This window comes from Chlorocebus sabaeus, chromosome 27 (genome assembly GCF_047675955.1).
Source record: "Chlorocebus sabaeus isolate Y175 chromosome 27, mChlSab1.0.hap1, whole genome shotgun sequence".
NCBI lineage: Eukaryota > Metazoa > Chordata > Mammalia > Primates > Cercopithecidae > Chlorocebus > Chlorocebus sabaeus.
This window is the reverse complement of record NC_132930.1, coordinates 37,261,157-37,281,511: the sequence shown is the minus strand read 5'-3', so window position 1 is coordinate 37,281,511 and position 20,355 is coordinate 37,261,157. Positions and strand designations below refer to the sequence as shown.

The 20,355-nt window shown below is 43.0% G+C and overlaps 1 pseudogene; it reads right to left on the bottom strand.

Annotated features, from left to right (window-relative positions):
- Positions 1-6,006: 6,006 nt before the first annotated feature.
- Positions 6,007-6,634, bottom strand: LOC119627732 (large ribosomal subunit protein eL32-like; annotated as a pseudogene).
- Positions 6,635-20,355: the final 13,721 nt, after the last annotated feature.

Here is a 20,355-nt window from a genome sequence, read left to right as displayed (position 1 = left end):
TTGACCAAAACTCGTGACTGGCACAATCGTAGGTTATGGTCTGTTTATATCTCCACTTGTTATAGTTCACAATGTACAGAGAAATCCTTAGGCTGAAATTAAAGTATGTAAGGAGGCAGCTTTATGCTAAACTTGATTTAACAGAGGGCACTTGTAAACTACGATTTCATAAAGGCCTTTCTGGTAATGTCTGATGCCTCTGAACCAGCCTGACTTGTACCATTTTCCCCATGAGCTCTCTCTCTCTCTCAATATCTCACTCTTTCTCTGCCTGTGACCTATGTGGGCTGGAAGCTCCAGTACAGGTGTGATTCCAGTACATTGCAAGTCTCACCAGGCACATATTTTTCCATTCCGTTCAGTGCCTGCCTTCCAGTGGTACCCCAAGTGTATTGAGCTTGACAACTTTTTCAGCTATAAATAAGTGGTGGTTGGGGCGAAGGGGTGGGTGTGAGAAGAGACTTATCTTGAAATATGTTGATTTAGGCTGGATGGCTTTTCATTGACTTGCAGAAGTAGTATTTTGTGTCTCTATGCAAGATTCCCCCTTTATTTACTGCAAGGATGTTTTTATCAGGTTAAGAAGAAAGCTGAGGTTGGAGAAGGCATGCTTTTCTGTTCCCTTTTATCTGTCAATTTCTCTCCTCATTCTGCAGAATCCCCAAGATACCACGTTAGAGTTAAATCAGTATATGATCAGCAATCAGACAGACCTGAATATGACATGTGATTCTGCTACTTATCAGCTGAATGACCTTGTGATGATCATTTGAATTTCTAATCTTTAGCTTCCTGATCTACAAAAATCTCCCTTTTTGTCTTTCTCTCTCTCTCTCTTTTTATCTGTCTTGGGCTAGCTCTGTACTTCACAACCTGGCTACACATTATATTTACTTGGGGAGCTTTTCAAAAATCGTTAATTCCTGGGCTCTGCTCCAAAAGACTGATTCAACTGGACTAGGTTTCAGCACAAACATCCATCTATTTTGGAAGCTCTCGGTGAAATACTATGTATAGTGAATGTTAGGAACTGCTGAGCTTCTCTTATTAAGCCTCTCTGGACCCCGTCTGGCCACCATGCTCTTTACCTGGATGTCGCTGGACCACAACAGCTCATGTTAATACAACATACAAAACAATCCATTGCTAACAGTCACTTTGTAACTCCAACCCTCCACCTGCTCAGATTGGCAGGCAGTGCAGTCATCTGTAACTTCTTGTCTTCAGGAGCCCTTTCATGGAGTGTGTAAGAACCCCTGTTGGTGCTCTGTGGATGAGAAAAATAGCTACTGAGATCCTTGTTCACTTGCTGAAGCTGGAAGGCCTCATGGTCTGGAGAAATGCCAACTTTTGCAGTGGTTCATCTGAGAACAGTGGATGCTGGTCTTTCTCTGGGTAATCCTTGGGCAAGAATACTCTCTCCCCAATTGGCCTGGGTTGCCAGGGAAGAGAGTATTCGTCTGAGAAACTGCTTTGAGAGTATCATTAATATCATCATTTTACAGACAAGGAAACAGAACCTTAGAAATGGTAAGTTGATCAATGTCATAAGAGGTAACCTGACCTGACCGTAAGACCTGACCTTAAGAGGTCAGGTCTTCCACTTCACCTAAGTGAAGCCAAGCTTCCCAAGGCACAGCTCAGCACCTGGGGAGCCACACTGCAATGAGTTACAGCACCATCCACTTACTGCCTAGAACCACCATTTTGTTCCAAAAACGTAGGTCTGGGTTACCCAGTCCACACTCCATCTTCCTGTTGGTGATTTTCTTTCATTTCTTCCCACCACCTGGCCCCAGGTGGGTACAGTCTTGTCCATCAGATGTGTTCTAATAAATAGTTAAATACCAAACCCTCTTCTTCCAGAAGCATCCTTGGTTCCTTCTACATATATGTGTAGATTCATATATGTAAAAAAAAGTATGAAAAAGGATCTTTCATCAGTTTACTTATCAGCTTCTTCTAAACCCATGCTCTTTCCAAGCTGCATATCCAATTAAAAAAAGTCCCTATTCCAAAACCAGTGGGTAGGAATGAAATTACTTTACCCAGGTGTAACTCAAAGGGATCACTGAGTGATTATTTCCAGAACAATGGGATGACTTGCTCCAAAGGTAAGTTCAAGTTTTCACCATGAACATATAAAACACCCAGGATTTCTTAGTTTCAACCAGTTTTAGGATTCAACCTCCGCTAGTCAAGTCATTATATGTAAATGCCGTTGATATGAATGTCGATCTCACAGGATTGTTGAGAATAATGCATGAGATAAGATGTAGATAGATCAATTTGTAATATTTTATTACTGACACTGTTGCTTATTAGTTAAGCTAATCAGCATCTCATTAGAATTGCGCCTTTGGGCAGTGAACATCCCTCTTCCTGTTCCTCCTGCGCCCTTCCTGTAGTCAGTGTGGTGGCCCTGACCTCTGGTCAGTACAATCCAGTGGATTCTAGATTCTCACCACATCACCACTAAGATTATGATCACGTTAACCAGGGTGATGGGGCCTCTGCATTGAAATGCAGGGCTGTGGGATCAGTGATACTTGCTGTCTTGCTGTCTCCTGCGTTAGTTATGAGAGAAATTCAAGAAAGCAGCTCTTGCTTAGGTAGACTTTGAGTTAGTTCCTGAGCTTTGGTTTTCCTCTGGATTGGCCTAAAGGTCCTCAGGGGTTGAGGAGAATACTGGAGAAGGTCTGTTATCATCCATGTTCTCCAACAGAGTAAAGCCAAAACATTAAGTACTGGAGTTATTCGGTACTTGCCTTCCCTAAGGGCAGTGTAGTACTTACTGTGTCTTGATTCTCATGGAGCTCCTTGCCTCTGCCCTCTGTTAGTTAGGAATCTGGAAGGGAGGAGGGTTGTACTTAGCATTTCTAAATAGACAATAGTTCTCCTGATTGAAAGGCTAAAACACTTCCACCCTGGAGTTTTACTTTTTTTTTTTTTTTTGAGACAGGGCCTTACTCTGTCACCCAGTGCAGTGGTGGTGCCATCTTGGCTCACTGCAACCTCTGCTTCCTGGGCTCAAGCTATCCTCCTACCTTAGCCTCCTAAGTTGCTGGAACTACAGGCATGTGTCACCACACCCAGCTAATTTTTGTATTTTTCATTGACACAGGTTTTTGCCAAGTTGCCCAGGCTGGACCATTGACATTTTAAGAAATGTATGCATGTCCCTAAAAGGGGAGGTCAGTTTGGGATCCTCCCTCATGGATGATGTGAGTTTGATTACCTAAGGGGACTGGTTTATCTCTCTTATGGATGGTCACATAATATTCAGGAGGTGTACTGACTAGGCTCAATGATTGACTGGGTGAAGCAGGAAGGAAGAGGGGAGCTATCCAGGTAGACAGGTTTTCTCTGGAGCAAGAGTTGGTTGACCTCAGCCAGCAGGTCAAATCTCGCCTGCTGTCAGCATTCATTAACTTTTTATTTTGAAATGATTTCAGACTCAACTGCCACCTGTGTTATAAATAAAGTTTTATTGGAACATTACAACTCTTACTTGTTTACATATTGTCTATGGCTGCCTTCATGCTACAGTGACAGAATTGAATAATTGCAATAAGAACTTATTTATACCCTCTGGCTCTTTATGAAAAAAGTTTCCTGATTCCTGCTCTAGAGTCAAAGATGCTTCTCAATCAAAAATACTCCCCCAAATTGCTGTATGTTTCATAATCCCCCTCACTGTGACCCAAAGGCCACAAAACCCTTGTAGAATCAGAGAACACAGGGTTGGAAGGGGGTATTAGTGGTCATTCAGTGCAATTCCTCATATAAGGCCAGAATCTCCCAATGGTGCCCCTTCAAGCAATCCCCTAGTGATGGAGGCATATCATTGTGTGTAGTAGTCAGCTCAGCTTTTTGGGGGAAGTTCTGGCTGTTGGAAAATGATTTCTTATATTGAGCTAGGCTGCGGTGGATGAGAAAAACTATTAAAGTGTTATTATTTATGACCCCCTCTCCAGCCTTTGAAGGAGGAAGACGTCATCACTAGCAGAATGGGCTGCACCGCCTGTGTTGTGTGGATCAGCGTGATGGATGGGGAGGAGACCTGAAGATGCTGCAATGGCAAATTTGCTCTACCTGGAGATGCTGGATGTCCCTAGATATAAAGACCCACAAAAGGATGCTGGAAGGGCATGGCTGGATAGGGGTGGGGTGAAGGAGGAGCTGCAGATGAGGAAGGAGTCAAGGTGTAGAATTTGTCTCAAATTATTCTTCAAAGCTTCTCAGGTAGGATTTGGGCATTTGGGTGCATTTCTAGATGCTTCAGTCAGTTGAAGAAAACTGGGGAAACAAAGGTGCCCACATGACATGGTGCATTTGGGTTGTGTCTGTCACCTCACCTTGAGGTTCCCATGCATTGATCTTCTATTCTCAGTCCAAACAACTTTCAGCCCAAGTAGCACCCTAGCAATTAATTGTCCAAATTCTACCTCGTTGTCTTTCTACCTAGCCACAGATTTCCTCCCCTCTCAGCTCAAATGTTTCTTCAAACCAGCATGTGTGGAGGGAGAGAGGTGGAGGAAGGCAATGTGCCATCTTTGTGGCCCATGTTGAAGATTTTCCAGGGTACAGGGTAGTGCCACAATCTCTAGATGTACATTAAGGGCTCTGGCTTCCACATCTATTTCTGTAGTAACTTTCTGTGCAACCTCTTGTCATCATTTCTCTTCTTCATGCTCTAATTTACTTTTCTGTAAAACAAGCTGGAGCTGGAACAGAGTTTCAAGCTTTTTTTTTTTTTTTTTTTTTTTTGGGACAGAGTCTTGCTCCTTCGCCCAGGCTAGAGTACAGTGGTGCAGTCTCAGCCCACTGCAACTTCTGCCTCCTGGGTTCAAGTGATTCTCCTGCCTCAGCCTCCCGAGTAGCTGGGACTACAGGCACACACCACTACACCTGGCTAATTTTTTGTATTTTTAGTAGGGACAGGGTTTCACTATGTTGTCCAGGCTGGTCTCGAACTCCTGACCTCAGCCGATTTGCCCACCTTGACCTCCCAAAGTGCAGGGATTACAGGTGTGATCCACTGTGCCTGGCCTCAAATGCTGCTTACTGAGCCTTGAGCCAAGTGACCTCTGGGGTCTTGAGCAAGGTGGGCAGCAATGTAGATGCTAAAAGTCCAGATTTCCAAGCTGCCCTGGGCAGCTTTCTTCAGAGCAGTTATCTATTGGACAGATTGGGGTCCATTAAAACCCCGAAGTATTTCCACTGCTAAAAAACAAGCCTAGAATCCAGTGAACTATCAGTCTTTCTCAGTGTGTGGTGCAGGTCCCACTAGGGAGATACAAGCTTATATATGATGCATGGATGAACATTTTAAGTTTTCATAGTTACGTTTATTTTAAAGTCTGTTAGGAAAAAAATATAACTATCACATCAAATGTGTGATTTCATTGATATTGATTAAGATGAAGCTACATTTAATTGAATAAGTGAGCTTACTTGAAGAAAGAGAATAAGTAATAGTGCAGGTGGTATAGGATTCTGGCCAACATGATTAACATTTGGGAAAATGGGCAAAGCGACCTCCACAGGCCCTCCTGGCTGTGACATTGTAGCATTCCTCCTCCTCCCCATCTTTTCTCGTTTCTTCTCTGTGGTCATGTCCTCCTCAGCGGAGACGGCATTACGTGTACTTTCAGATTCAAAAGAGTGGCCTTGACATGCACGAGGTCTGCGCTCTGCGAGTCCCCTTGGCCCTCCCTATGAGAGCTTTACTTTGGTCAGGGGGCAGCTCTGTTTTCCTACCTTCAGTTTCTGATGAGGTACAGGAAACCCACAGGAAGCAAACCAAAATGAAAGCAAGAAAAACAAGGCTCGGCAGAGAGTGGCTATCTGCACTTCACTTGGGATTAGAGAAGGCGCTTTTGGCTCCATTAACAGAATACCTAATGTGCTTGTGTTTGAAGAAGCAAATCTGCAGAATTAGCAGTCAGTGAACTGTTAGTCTTGCAGGCTGTTGATTCTGTCTTGCTCTTTTTTAACCATCAGAACTCACTTAGTTTTATTTATTTTTTGGCATGAAATAATTTCCTATATCCTCTTTTTAACTCACCTCTAATAGGATAGCACATCTATTTTTCTTGTTCTGAATTCTGGATGATTTTATTGTTGAGGGAAGACAGTAGATATTGCATATCTACTTTCTTTTTTCTGTTATTTATTTATTTTTTACAGTTTTATGTAAACACAAAGCAGGCCCATGAGCTGCCTACTCATTTTCTTCACTGCACAGCCTGGCATTGGGGTTGGTGACACTGATGGCCAGCTGGGTGGCCCTTTCCATGATGACTTTGCAGTTCTTGGAGGAAACATTGTGATCAGTCTCAGCACAGTAAGATTTGTTGCACATCAACAGTACTTTCAGCTCCTTGACGTTGTGAACCAGGAACTTCTGGAAGCCACTGGGCAGCATATGCTTTGTTTTTTTGTTGCTCCCATAACCACTGTTGGGCATCAAGATCTGGAGCTTGAACCTTCTACGAACCCTGTTGTCAATACCGCTGGATTTCCACCAGTCACGCTTAATTTTGATATATCAGTCTGACGGGTGCCCAATGAACTTCTTGGTTCTCTTTTTGACTATTTTGGGCTTCACAAGGGGTATGAAGGCGGCCATGATGCTGAGGAGGACATGGCTGCCACCTCCATAGGCAGTGCTAAGGAAGAGAGAACATACCTGCTTTCTAATGTTGGACTTGCACTGTGTGTGCACAGTTGATGAAGTGTGGCATGCCATGGTGGACAGACCTTGGGCATTTGGGGCAGACAAACCTGGATTTAAACTTGGCTTAACCATCTGTCATCTGTGGACAGGCCTTTCTTATTTAAATAAGCTTGATTTTTTTTTTTTTTAATTTCTTAACAAGAATTATGCTTTTTTTCCCCCACAGATTTTTGTGTGTGTGGATTTAAGAGGCAGTGTATTAAAAAAAACTCCAGCTTCAGTGTGTTGTTTAGATGTGTAATAAATATCAGCTCTTTTTTCATTTCTCACAAGCTTGACAAGTGCTTGTACTAGATACTACAGCCAAAGCAAAGATGAATATGACATAGGCCAGGATGGCAAATAAGTTTTCTTTCATGCCCAGCTCTCATGAGGTGGTGAAGCCTCAGGGAGTACTGTGTTGAGATGGATTTTAAGGGTCAGCAGGGAAGAGTGTCGTAGTGGATTAGCCATATCCTTCAAGGCTCAGGAGGGGGCCCTGAGGAACACAAATGTCACAAATTTGCCATCACTGACACAGCTCTGTTTTGGGAAGTCAGAGCAAATGGAGTGTGAAATTTGTGTAGGAGAAATGAATAGCTATTGAACATAAGGAGAGTGGTAGACACTCTTATATGTGTTATGTCTTGAATGCACTCAGCAAACTGGAGAGGAATGAATTACTCTTTGCAGGACAGTGCTCCAGGTGGCCTTGGTCCGAACCGGTTTTTACTCCTTTTCCACTTGTAGTTCTTAAGAGTAACTATAGAATGTGCCACGAGTGTAGCATCTGAGATAAAGGGGGAGATGGCTGGAACAGCCTGAGTTCTGTTCCAGTCCTGCCCCGTCCTCCTAAAGAAAAAGGGTATCCTCCGCATGTTCTCACTCATAAGTGGGAGTTGGAGTTGAACAATGAGAACACGTGGACACAGAGAGGAGAATATCACACGCCGGGACCTGTAGGGAGTGGGGAACTAGGGGAGGGATAGCATTAGGAGAAATACCTAATGTAAATGTGGGTTGATGGGTACAGCAAACCACCATGGCACGTGTATACCTATGTAACAAACCTGCATGTTCTGCACATGTACCCCAGAACTTAAAAGTATATGAAAAAAGAGAAAGAAACAGGGTGTCCTTCAGTGCTTTAGCCCAGCATGTCATGTGACCATAGGGAATACAACCCAGGGTGGGCTGCTTTCCCTGGTTCCTTAGCTGCGGTGCAAGTAGGGCACAGGCAGACGGAGCATCATCTGCCTTAGGAAGCTTTTCTGAGCCTTGGGGACGAGCTTAAAATGAATCCCAGTCTTCTGTTATCCTTGCTGCCTATCTATAAGTAATAAATCTGCTTCATGTAACTTGTGTGCGAATGTGTTCTGTCTCACTGCACCCAGACAAGTTGGCAACGAGTGCGTAGTGATTTGCTTCCCATTATTCTCACGCTGTATGAAAGAAAATGGAATCGTAGACAAAGTAAGTCATTTTCTCAAGATCTTACAAAGTAAGAAGTGGTAAGAAGAATCTGAGATTTGGACCCAGATGCCTGATTCCAGAAGCCTTTTGTTTGTGACTATTTAAACTCGGGTGTTCAAATGGAGTTGTAAAAAAGAAAATACTGAGGTAAAATGTAGGTACTTTAAGGTGTGTCCAAGTGCATTAGTCTTAAGTGCTCAGCTTGATGAACTTTTTTTTTTTGAGATGGAGTTTTGCTCTTATTGCCCAGGCTGGAGTGCAATGGCATGATCTTGGCTCACTGCAATCTCTGCCCGCTGAGTTCAAGCAATTCTCCTGTCTCCACCTCCCGAGTAGCCAAGACCACAGGCGTGCACCACCACACCCAGCTAATTTTTTTGTATTGTTAGTAGAGATGGAGTTTCACTATGTCGGCCAGGCTGGTCTTGAACTCCTAACCTCAGAAGATCTACCCACTTTGGCCTCCCAAAGTGCTGGGATTACAGGCGTGAGCCACTACACCCAGTCTAGCTTGATGAATATTTAATTAGTTTTATATACTTGTGTAACCATCACTCAGACCATGACATAGAACTTTCTTACCATTCCAGAAGCTTCTCTTGGGTACCTTCCTGGTTAAAAGTGTCTCCAGGAGGTGTGCTACTATTCTGATACTTACCACCATCAATTAATTTTGACTCTTCTTCAGTTTCATACAAGTGGAATTGTACAGTATTTTCACTTTTGTGTCTGGTTTCTTTGTTCAACATAATGTCTATGAGATTCATCCATGTTGTCATGTTAGTAGTTTTTTTTTTTTTTAGTTTACTTTGTAGTACTCCATTTTATGAATATACCATGATTTATTTATCTGTTCTCCTCTTGAGTGGTAATGAGTGTTTCAATATACAAATAACTGGGGAATACTACACTCAAAGACCCCATGAAATACACAGACATTTGTGACTGTATCCATAATCAGTACAAATGCAAAGTGAGAGGGGGATGATCTGCTAATGCATATCATGTTTTGCACTGTTGTTGGTGATATGATTTACCAAATAGTGACCAACTCCTGGTAAAATTTATCATAAAATAAAGTACAATCTTTCTTCAATTGACCCTGGAAAATTCACTGGATATTAAATGGTATAAGAATTCACTTGTTTTTAGATGTAAAATGGAGGAAGGTTCTAGGTTCACATAACTTTTTCAACTACACAGATATCTTGTGGGATATGTAGGGCATCTACTCACCCTGGTCCTCAACCATGAAATATCACTGAGTGCCCTCTTATCATAGCACCAGCTATCCTCACAGTTTTCCAAAATATCCTTGGGTGTGGTGCCACCTCTGCAGAAACCCTGATTCTAACTCAGCTCTCTCATTTTACAGATGAAGGAATCATCCCTTTGGGGAGGGAAGAATTACTGGAGAACATAGGGATTCAAACATAAAGCCTGGACCAGGACCACAGACTTCTGACTCCTTAGGCTCAATCCCAGTTGTATCCACCACAGCAATTGAAGCCAAGGATTAGAGTCAGGTAGGTTTGGGATCAAATCCTGGCTCTGACCTTGGGAAAACTGCTCCATGTTTTCAAGCCTCTGTTTCATCATTTGCATAAATGAGATTAAAAATAGCATTTACCTTAAAGAATTGTTATGAGGACTAAGAGAGATTATGACTTTGAATTCCTGGCACATAGTGAACTCTTAATTAATGGTAGCAATTATCACACTGCTTATTCCCTGCTTTAAAGCTCATTCATTTAAATGCCAACAGAAATTGTCATATCCTAGAGAACTTCTCTACTTGAACTTTTTTCTCTGTAGAGAAACACTTGTTTATCATTTGTTTCCAATACTTCAAATCATTCCTTTCCAGGACAAGGCCTCCTTCTAATCTCCCCATTTTCCTCTAAGATGTCCTGGGCCACATTTAAGGGAAAAATGTCTTGAGCAGAGTAGCTCGGAGCATTCTCATACCTTGACTCTTACTTAAAGAAAGGAAGAACCACCTTTGGGGCTTTGATTTGGTTTGAAAAGGCGGAAGGGAGGTGATATCAAGCACTTATTTTGAGCAATTATTTTGTACCAAGTGCATTGCAGGTGGTCTATTTTGTTGCATTCTCTCAAGAATAGTCCCTGTGAGGTGGACTGTTAAGGATCACCTCCATCTTACAGGTGAGAAAGTGGGCACTCTAAGCTGATAAGACCCTTTCTTGAGGTCATACAGAGCCAAGATTAAAATATAAACAAAAAATAAAATTCTAGAGCCCCTCCAAGCAACTGAAGGACCCCTCCTGGCCCTTCTTGGCCAGGGCACTCCAAAGTTAACCTGAAAAACTGGTTCAGGCCATGACAGGAAGGGGTGTCAGACATGTCTCATTATACCCTCCTCTCTTTAGGAATTCAGGAAAAGTGACCAGCATTTAACATCAACACAGGCCTTAAGTCTGATAAGAAACATTTACATTCTATTCTCTCTGAAGCCTGCCAGCTGGAGACTTCATCTGCATGATAAAACCTTGGTCTCCACAACTTCTTATTGTAACCTAGACATTTCTTTCTATTGATAATAACTCTTTCAACCAATTGTCAAATCAGACAAATTTTAAATCTACCCACAACTGGAAGCAGACCCCCCAGTTTCCCTTTTCCGAACTGAAACAATATGTATCTTAAATGTATTTGATTGAAGTCTCATGTCTCCCTAAAGTGTATAAATCTAGGCGAAGCCCCAACGACCTTGGGGTCTTGTTCTTAGGGTCTCCTGAAGGCTATGTCACGGGCCATTGGTGACTCATATTTGGCTCAGAATAAATTTCTTTAAATATTTTAGAGTCTGACTCTTTTTGTGAACAAAAATCAGCTCTCTGACACTGTTGTGATTTGGGTTCTTTCAAAAGCAGATCCTGAGACAAGGGTTTGAGTGCAAGTGGGAGTTTGGGAGGTGTATTTATCTTTTTTAAAAAATATTTTTTTATGCCTGTCAGCTCTGAATGGACCCTTTATTAATGTATGTTCTGGGACTAACAAAGGCCTGCCTTTGAGCCTGTCTTCTTCAAGTGCGCGCGATGCTAGGCTTCCTCAGTAGAGGGCGCTGGAGGACACCACAGCTGGAGGAGGGTCCTTGCCGGTTGTGCGGGGACAGCGGCTCAGTAGTGTGGGTGAGCAAGGACAGCGGGTGGAACTGGTCCTTCTGTGACTCTGCAACCCCGACTTGGTGATAATTTTTGTGCAGCCCTCTTGACATGGAAAGCAGAGCCCCCCAGCACAGAATGAGCGCTCCGAAGGCCTCCTGCCCTTACCGGTGTCCGGATTACCTTCCCTTTCCCTGTTTGCTGCTCTTGGGCCCGGAACTCCCTTTACAAGCTTCTGCTCGGCCTGTGTGCAGCTGCACTTAGCTGGCAGGGTCACGCATTGAGTAGCCACTCCTTCTGCAGCCTCCAGCAGCCCCGGCCAGCTCCCGGGCTCCAGCCCTCACCATCAGTTGCTGACTGGCTCCCGCTGCACTCCGGAGGCTGGCTGCACTCTGGTGGTTCCCAGCAATTCCAGGCCAGCTCCAGGCTGGCCAAAGCAGCTTCCCTGCTGTCTCGTGGGCTGAACCTCACCGTTTCCCAAGAGGTCTGAATCCCTCTCAAGTTCATCTTTTCCTAAGTTCTCCCTCTCAGCTCTAGGGTGCTTTGTAGTTTCCTTATGTCTGTACTCTTCATAGTGGTTGATGACTCTGTGTTACATTTGTCCTATTGAACTTACTGTGTGGTTTCTGTCTCTTGACCGGAGCAAGGCTGTCACAGGAGTCAATCCCGGAAAAATGATGAGAGAGCAGGGACGAGAGAAAAGCCAATAAGCAGTATGTTAATGAGTAGCTCCCACCTGGGGCTCAGTCGCACTGGTGTCCCTCTGAGAGTATGGGCACCACACACTTTGGGATTGCCCCAGCAAGGGGCAAGCAAGGGAACTGGGTGTTTATCCTCCGACTCATTGCTTGAGGCTTGCTCTTGGGGATGGTAGCTCCCTGGAACTTCTGTCCTGCCCTGCAGATGTGGACTGTGCAGGGGATACTTCTGTGGCCAGAAAAAGCCCTTGGGCAGAGAGAAGCAGGTTCTTGATGCTGAGATGTCTGCGTGCTTGGGAGTTGACCACTGCAGCTGCAGATGACCTCTGGGGTGGGCCAAGGGGATGTAGGTGGGCAGTGATGCATCTGCTACAGACATGTTGTAGGATGTGGGGCAGCAGAAGGAAACTGATAGCTGGATGCCAATGAGTGGCCCAGATTGATTCAAGGGTAAATTTGCTGGAAGAAGTCTGTTGCAGAAGATCAGATGCTTTCCTGACTGGTGTAATTTAATTGTATGGTCAGTGTTTGCTATGGATAATTGGTTTTTTTCTTTGACCTTCACAATCTTGCTGGCTCAATCACAGTGGAAGACACTTTTCTAGCTCTCTCAAATGCAATAAGACTAACCTGGCTTCCATCAGGACCTCGCGGGCTTGCCATTTCCAGGAGGTGCCGATGGCTGTGGCATGCAACCAGCAAACGGCAGTGGTGTTTGTATTTTCCATTTTGCCCTTTACAAGAATATTTCAGCTGAAGCAAAAGGCTTTTTCCTTTACCCTGGGTTTTTAAATAGAAATCTTGGTTGCATTAAGCACTTTTAATTCTGAGCATTAGACTGTAAAGTTCAAAGCTCTGTTCTGCTCTTGAACACAGTGGATACCAAGGCGAGAGGGTCTAATAACAAGGAATACCAGAAAAAAAATATAGGCAGGAGACAAGTTTATTGCAAAGTGTTGTGAACAGTATTTGTGATTAATGTGGACCAAAAGAGGCTATTTCTACATTAAAATCATTCACATCTGCAATAATTTAAACAACTTATCTGGTTTCCCCAAGAGGGGATGTGTTCTTTCCATATATAACATGCCCAGGGAAGGAAGAACAAGGGAGCTTACTCTGCCCTGAAACATATCTGGGAGAGCTTTTTTGCCTTGGAAGGATCACCAAGTTATGTTGTTAAGTGACAAAAACAATGTCCAGAAGAGTATCAAATCGCTAATTATTGTGTAAGAAGGAAAAAAAGACTACATAGTCACATTTACTTATATTTATATGAAAAGCTAATAAAAGTAGCTAGGTATACGTAAGGCAGTCAGAAACAAGACTTTTCAATTTATAGCTTTTATATCATTTTAATTTAAAAGTGATGCTAATATATTTCCTGTTAAAGAAACAAATAACCTGCCCAGTGGAAAGCATCATCATTGTAATAATATCCTAAGATCATTTTTTATGACCTTTGAAGGTAACTTAGGATAGGAAGATGCATTCCATAAAATTCAGCTACCTGCACATAGCGAATCCTTGGCAAACACTTGGAATAGGGTGAAGGTTTTTGTGTGACCACAAAATTTTTTTTTTTGTTTACATCTCTGCTGCTATTCGCCATCTAGGCAGCAGGGGGAGGTGTTTCTCTGTGTTTCTTTGCACCTTCGGCGCCTTCTCCCCAACTTCGTATGCAAAACTGACCAAGAATTCTCTAATTCAAATCTATGCACGAAATGCACCACATTTTCTAGATTCATGTTGTTACTCTCTCATATCCAAAATCTTTGGAAGACTTGGAGCTTCCAGCAGGCTGCTAATGATTATTCAAAAGGGGTTGATTGTTGAGTTGGCTGGTGTAAAGTTTATCTTCCCTCTTCTCTGTGCCTCTCCTTGTCACTCCACTCAGCCTTCATACATCACTTGCCATAATCGAGTCACAGAAAACAAAACTTACATTATGGAAATTCACAGTCTTTTTTCCATTTTGCAGATGAGACTCAGGATTTAGAAGGCAAAACAAACAAACACACAAATAAAAAGGGGATTAATTTTGGACCTTCATGAATGGTGCCAAAGTGAAAAAAAAAAGGTAAAAAAGGAAGGGACTGAGTGTTGGATGAATGTTTATCTTGGTGCCTGGTATCATACCTGCCTTACACCCTCAGAATGCAAGGAAGGGTGTGTCACTAGAGCCATTTTGCTAAGGAGGAGATTAAAGCTCGGGGGGCTAAGCAACTTGCCCAAATTTGTGTTGCTGGAAAATGATAGAATTGGAATTGGAAGCCAGACTGTACCTAAAGTAGAGACGTTTAAATATTTTCTTCCTATACCACACAAAATAAACAGAAGGCAGTGTCTGTCTCTCTCTCGTCCCTGTCCGCCCCCCAGTCTCTGTACCTGTTTTCTCACAAGGGTGTACCACCTGCTCCCTACTCCACATTGCGTCTATGAAGAGAGAAAAGGAAAAAAGGAAGTTGCTTCAAGAGCTCCCCAAATGCTCAAGGGAAGCTGCTCTTTGTTGTACATGGGCAGTGATTTCTTTAGAAAAAGTAGTGACGTAGACCTGCCTGAGGTCAGTGATTCCTAGAGCTGTGGACTTGGGGAAGTGCCAGGGAAGCACTGTGCTGTTTAAAAACTGGTTTTGGAGCATGTGCTTGTGTGTGTGTATGTTTCTGACCCTGTCTGTTTTCTCATAGGAGCTGCCTGGCAATGGTCGCAGGTGAAGGTAATGGTGAAGAAGATGCAGATATTGGCAATTTGGAGCATTCGATGAACTAATTACAACATTAACCTAAAGACCAGTGGTGAGAACATTTTACCCGAAGTGAAGTTCTTGCGGGCAATCTTGGGTGGCACCTAGCCTCTGTATTAAATAAAATGGACATCCCTGGGGAGAGAATGTGGCTCTTTTCAATTCTGATTAGGGCCAAAAGAGTCTCCTTGATGCCAGCATGACCTTAGTGCCTTTAAACATATACTGTGCTGCCATTTCCACAGACAAGCAGCAGGCTGGGGTCCTTGGACAGGCAGTGGGGCCCGGCCAAAATTTTCTTAGATTGCTGTATTTTCCTTTAATTATGATTACATCTATAGCAAATGATTACGGTTTTTCTATTTGTGGTAATGATAAAGGATGTCTTTTAAATATATGTATTTAAGTAAAAAGGTCAATTTAAAGAAGAAAACAGTTGAGTGAATGATAGTAGTGTGGAGATGTGGCAAAAAGGATGAAAGTGTCACTAAAATAATTGAAAGATGGGGGCTGGGTGCAGCAGTTCACACCTGTAGGCCCGGCCCTTTGGAGGCCAAGGTGGGTAGATCACTTGAGCCCAAGAGTTCAAGACCAGCCTGGGCAACAAAGTGAGACCTTCTCTGTACAAAAAAATAAACAAAATCAGCCTGGTGTAGTGGTGAGCACATGTAGTCCCAGGCACTTGGGAGGCTGAGGTGAGAGGATCGTTTGAGCCCAGGAGGCTTAGGCTTCAGTGAGCCAAGATTGTGGCACTGCACTCCAGCCTGGGAGATAGAGCGAGATGCTGTCTCAAAAAATAAGAAATAATTGAAATATGGGGATATAATAGTGGATTAGTTTTCAGCATATCTTCCATTTCAGACATTTTATAATTCTAATTCCATCATTTGAGAATCATGGGAAAATTAGAATCATGCAATATTAGAAAAGAAAGGGATAACTGAGTCTGCCCTCCTCATTTTACAGCTGACAAAATGGAAGCTTAGAAAGATGTGATGGGCCCAAGGTCACACAGTGTTCTGTTGGCTCACATCCCATTTGTGTGTGTGCATGGGTGTGTGCACACAGGTGTGTGTGTGCATGTGTGTTGATGGGAATAGGGGAAGGAAGAGAGCAGGAGGGTAGCCTGAATATCGGACCGCCTGGGCTTTAATGTAATTCAGGTTGTCTTGGCACCATGGAGGGAAAGAGGGAAGACAGAGGGAACAATCTTTGAACAAAATGAGAACTCCTAGATAACAAGGGAGGGGGTGGGGGAAATATCCTGAAAATCTAAGTTTCCTGTGTGTGCTACAGCAACAAGGGCAAGAGCTGGCTGATTTCCCCCAGTAAACACAGCAGTGGCTTTTTGCTGCGGAATGTGGCGTTAAATTCAATAGGTCAGCATTAAGCTTGAACAAAATGTGATGACTGATTAGGAAATGAATGGTAAGTCATGGACGGCAGATCCTGATTGTGATGATGCTTATCAACACCTCCCCCACCCCACACTGGAACAAACAAAGCTGCACAATGTCCTTGCAGGCTGACAAAACTGGACCCACATGTGCTGGTCCTGGGACAATTGAATTCTGGCTATGCCAGTCATCTATCAGGAAATTAGATGTCAAAGGAAAGGACCCAACGACGCTTCAGGGCCTGTGCTTCTGGGGAGGGGGTGCCCCTGCCTCCTCCTCACCATGAGGTCTGCCCTGAGACCTGCTTTCCTATTGAGATTACAAAAGTGGGATGTAATCCAGGATTAAAGCTCCTCTTTTTGGATGGGGCTAGGGGCCCAATGCATGGCCCAGAGAGGAAACTTAATATGTTTTTGTGGAATGACCAGAAGCCTGGATAAATCAGTGGGTCTCTCACCATGCTTGATGTAGAGCCAGAATTTGATAAAGGTTCATCTCCTGCTCATCGTCATCCTGTGTGAATAAGTCACTCAGTGTTTTCAGTGTCACTATTTCTTCATGCCTAAAATTCAGATAAGAAAGTGTCTCCTACAAGTAGGTTCTTGGGATATGGGACAAAATGAGTCTGCTGAGTGTGATAGTTGTCTATTCATTCACTCATTAAATCGTTCATCCAACCAACTGCTATTTGTTACGTATTTAGTAGGGCTGTAACATAGACACCTCCTTATAGAGGTTAAGATCTAGTGGGCAAGTCAGATACCAATTATGTAAATAAATAGATAACCAAGATAATACTTTTAGAATATCATACATGCTAGAATGAAATAGTAATTAGATAAAAATAGTAATGGTAATAGTAATGATAAAAGCTAACATTTATTAAATACTATAAACCACACACTGTTTTAAACCTTTACCTGTATTACATGTTTAATCCTTATCAACATCTTATTCTTTCAAGGAGTAATAAAGTTATTATTCCATTTTGTAAAGAGCTGGAAAGCAATGGGGAGCAGTTGGCATTTTAGACAGAGTGGCCAAGAAAGACTTCCGTGGGAGGTGACAGATAAGCAGGGCTGGAAGTGTTCATTTCTTGTGTATCTCTAAGATCCATATTCCTCTTTCCACTCACCCCACCCGTGCACCACCATTATTTGGTGAAAACCACCATATTGCTCATTGGCATTGCAACTACCTTCTAACTGGATGCCCTTCTAGCAGCCGGAATGGTGTGAGAGTGACTGGAGGTGCAGATGGGTTGGCTCTATGCATTTGGTCCATTTACTTCCCTGCTGACCTTTCTAGGATGTGGCTTATTGGTATTCCCTGAATTTGAAGACTACATGGCTGAGACTCTGGGATGACATGACAAAGAGTAACAATTCACAACCATGTATTTACCCATGGGGAAGCTGGGAGTTTTTTTTTTTTTTTTTCTTTTAAACATTAAGTCATGCCATTTACTGTGGGAATGGGGTAGAAAATTACCCAGTGGTGGAGGCAGAAGCAAGAATAATGTCCACAAATGGTAAGTTCCACAGCTTTTCACCTCCAATATCCCACCTGGGTCTTCCAACAACCTTGTAAAACTGATTGCTATGCATGTTGCATGTTTGGGAGATCAGAGAAACAAAGGCCGAGATGCTTCATAAGTGTAGCCAAAGCCATACAGCTAGTGCTTGAGCTTTTTCATAAATAAAGAAGCTGTTCATTCACCTGACCATAGCCGATAGAGATAGTTTCTTTCTTAAAAACAAAGCCAACCACCAGCACCACAATTACTACTACTTATTGTTATATGTATTTACCCTGTGCCAGTGTCTTAATTCTGGTTGCTATAACAAAATATTATAGACTGGGTGGCTTTTAAACAATAGAAATTTATTTCTCACAGTTCTGGAGGCTGAGAAATCCAAGATCAAGGTGCTGGTAGATTCAGTGTCTGGTGAGGGCCTGTTCTCTAGTTGACAGATGACACCTTCTCACCGTGCCCTCACATGATAGAAGGAGTGAGAGGTCTCTCTGGGGCCTCTTTCATAAGGGCACTAATCGCACTCGTAAGGGCTTTAAACCCATCACCTAATCACCTCCCAAAGGCTCCATCTTCAAATACCATTACCTTGGGAGGCTAGGATTTCAACTTATGAATTCTGGGGAAACATAAACATTCAGTCCATAGCATTCTATTTTGGCTTCTCCCAAAATTCATGTCTTTCCTACATGCAAAATACATTTATTCCATTCCAATAGCTTCAAAAATCTTAACTTGTGCCAGCAATGACTTTAAAGTCTAAGTCCAATGTCTCATCTAAATATGATATTTAGATATCAGATGTGGGTGAGACTCAAGATATGATTCATTCTGAGGCAAATTCTCTTCTAGCTGTGAGACTATGAAGCCAAACAAGTTATATGCTTCCAAAATGCAATGGTGGAACAGGCACTGTAAGACCTTAACATTCCAAAAGAGAGAAATAGAAAAGAAAAAACGAGTGACAGGTCCTGGGCTAGTCTAAAACCTCAAGGCTTGAGAATGATTTTCTTTGACTCCAGACTCTGTCCTCTAGTCTTACTGGGATGGTGACCCTGATCCCATGGCTCTGTTGAGCATTGCTATAGTGGAGGCTCTCTGTGGTGGTTGCACCCCATGGCAACTCTCAGCCTGAGTCATGAGTCTGAGGATCTGGGCAGCTCCATCTTCCTAAATCTGGGTGGAGGCAGCCATACACCAATGGTTCCTGCACTTTGTTACCAGCAGATATGGTACCTGTGGATGCTGCCAAAATTTATCATTTGTGTCTTCCAGAGGGGCACCCACAGTGTCCTGTACCACACCTTGTTGGAGACTGAAAGAGTGAGGGTCGTGATCAACTCAGTATACCACTGGAGGCTATATGAGTAAGCAGCAAACTGTTTCTCATAAATGCAGCATTTTGGCAAATTGACAAACTGCGCATGCCACCCGGAAGGACTGCTGAGGGCAGTCATGACCCAGGTGCAAGTGTTTCTTGTGATTACACATAATTTAAGCCTGTTAGTAACAATATGAACCTGTGATCAATTAAGCAGCTGACCCATCGTTACCTCCTCCTCCCTCCTCATTCTACCCAATAAATAAGGGCTGTGGAAGCTCGGGTGGCTGCTTTTGCTCTCTAGAAGCAGGGGGCCCTTTTCCTCTTCTCTTCTTCTCTCTTCTTCTTCCCTGTGCTAACCTTTCCTTAAAATAGTTACTTTTGTTTTTTGTTATCATTTCTATGTTTGTCCCTTCATTCAGTTGTAATGACAGTCTCAAGCAGTAACAGTAGTAACTGCTGTAATGATGGTCTCAAGTAGTAACCATGGCAGTCGTCACACACCTGGCCTCACTGGAGCCACACCTGGGTGGCTGAGAATTGCCATCCAGGAATTGCCATTGGAAAGTAGGGAGTAGAGCCTAAGGTAGTGCCAGGCAGCCAGTGCTGAGGGCCCACAGGTAAGTCTGAGGCTCTTCCTTTAAAATTGTTCTGTCCTCCAGGCTCTGAACTCTGGGCCTGAGAAGGTAAAGGCAGCCTTGATGAGTTTTGAAATGCTCTTGGGGTTATTTTTCCCTTGTCTTGGCCAATAGGTCCTGGATAATCCATACTAATCTTCTTATCAAAAGGTTGCTTTGCCACACCCTATTCCTGAATATACTTTCTCATACTTTTATTGCGGGTAGGCTGTGAAATATCCTAACCTTTAAATTCTGTTTCCCTTTTGATTAAAAATTCTGTCTTTAAATCTTTTTTCTCTTCTTACATTTGACTATAAACATTTAAGAGGAGCCAAGCCATACCTTTAACACTTTGCTTAGATATTTCCTCAAATGTCCTATTCTTTGTGTGCAAATTCTACCTTTCACAAAACACTAAGACACAGCAATTCAGCCGAGTTCTATGCCACTTTGTAGCAAGGATAACCTTTCCTCGGGTTTCCAATAACATGTTCCTTATTTCTATCTGAAACCTCACCAGGCTGGCCTTTACCATCCGTATTTCTACAAACATTCTGTTCATGACCACTTAAGTATTTCCTTAGAAGGTTGAGGCTCTTTATACAGCTTTCTTCTTTTCATCCTAACCCTCACAAGGTTCACCCTTAACAGTCCACCTGGCAATGTAGGCTGGTTTTTAGACTACACCTCAAAACTTTTCTAACTTCTACCCATAATTCCATT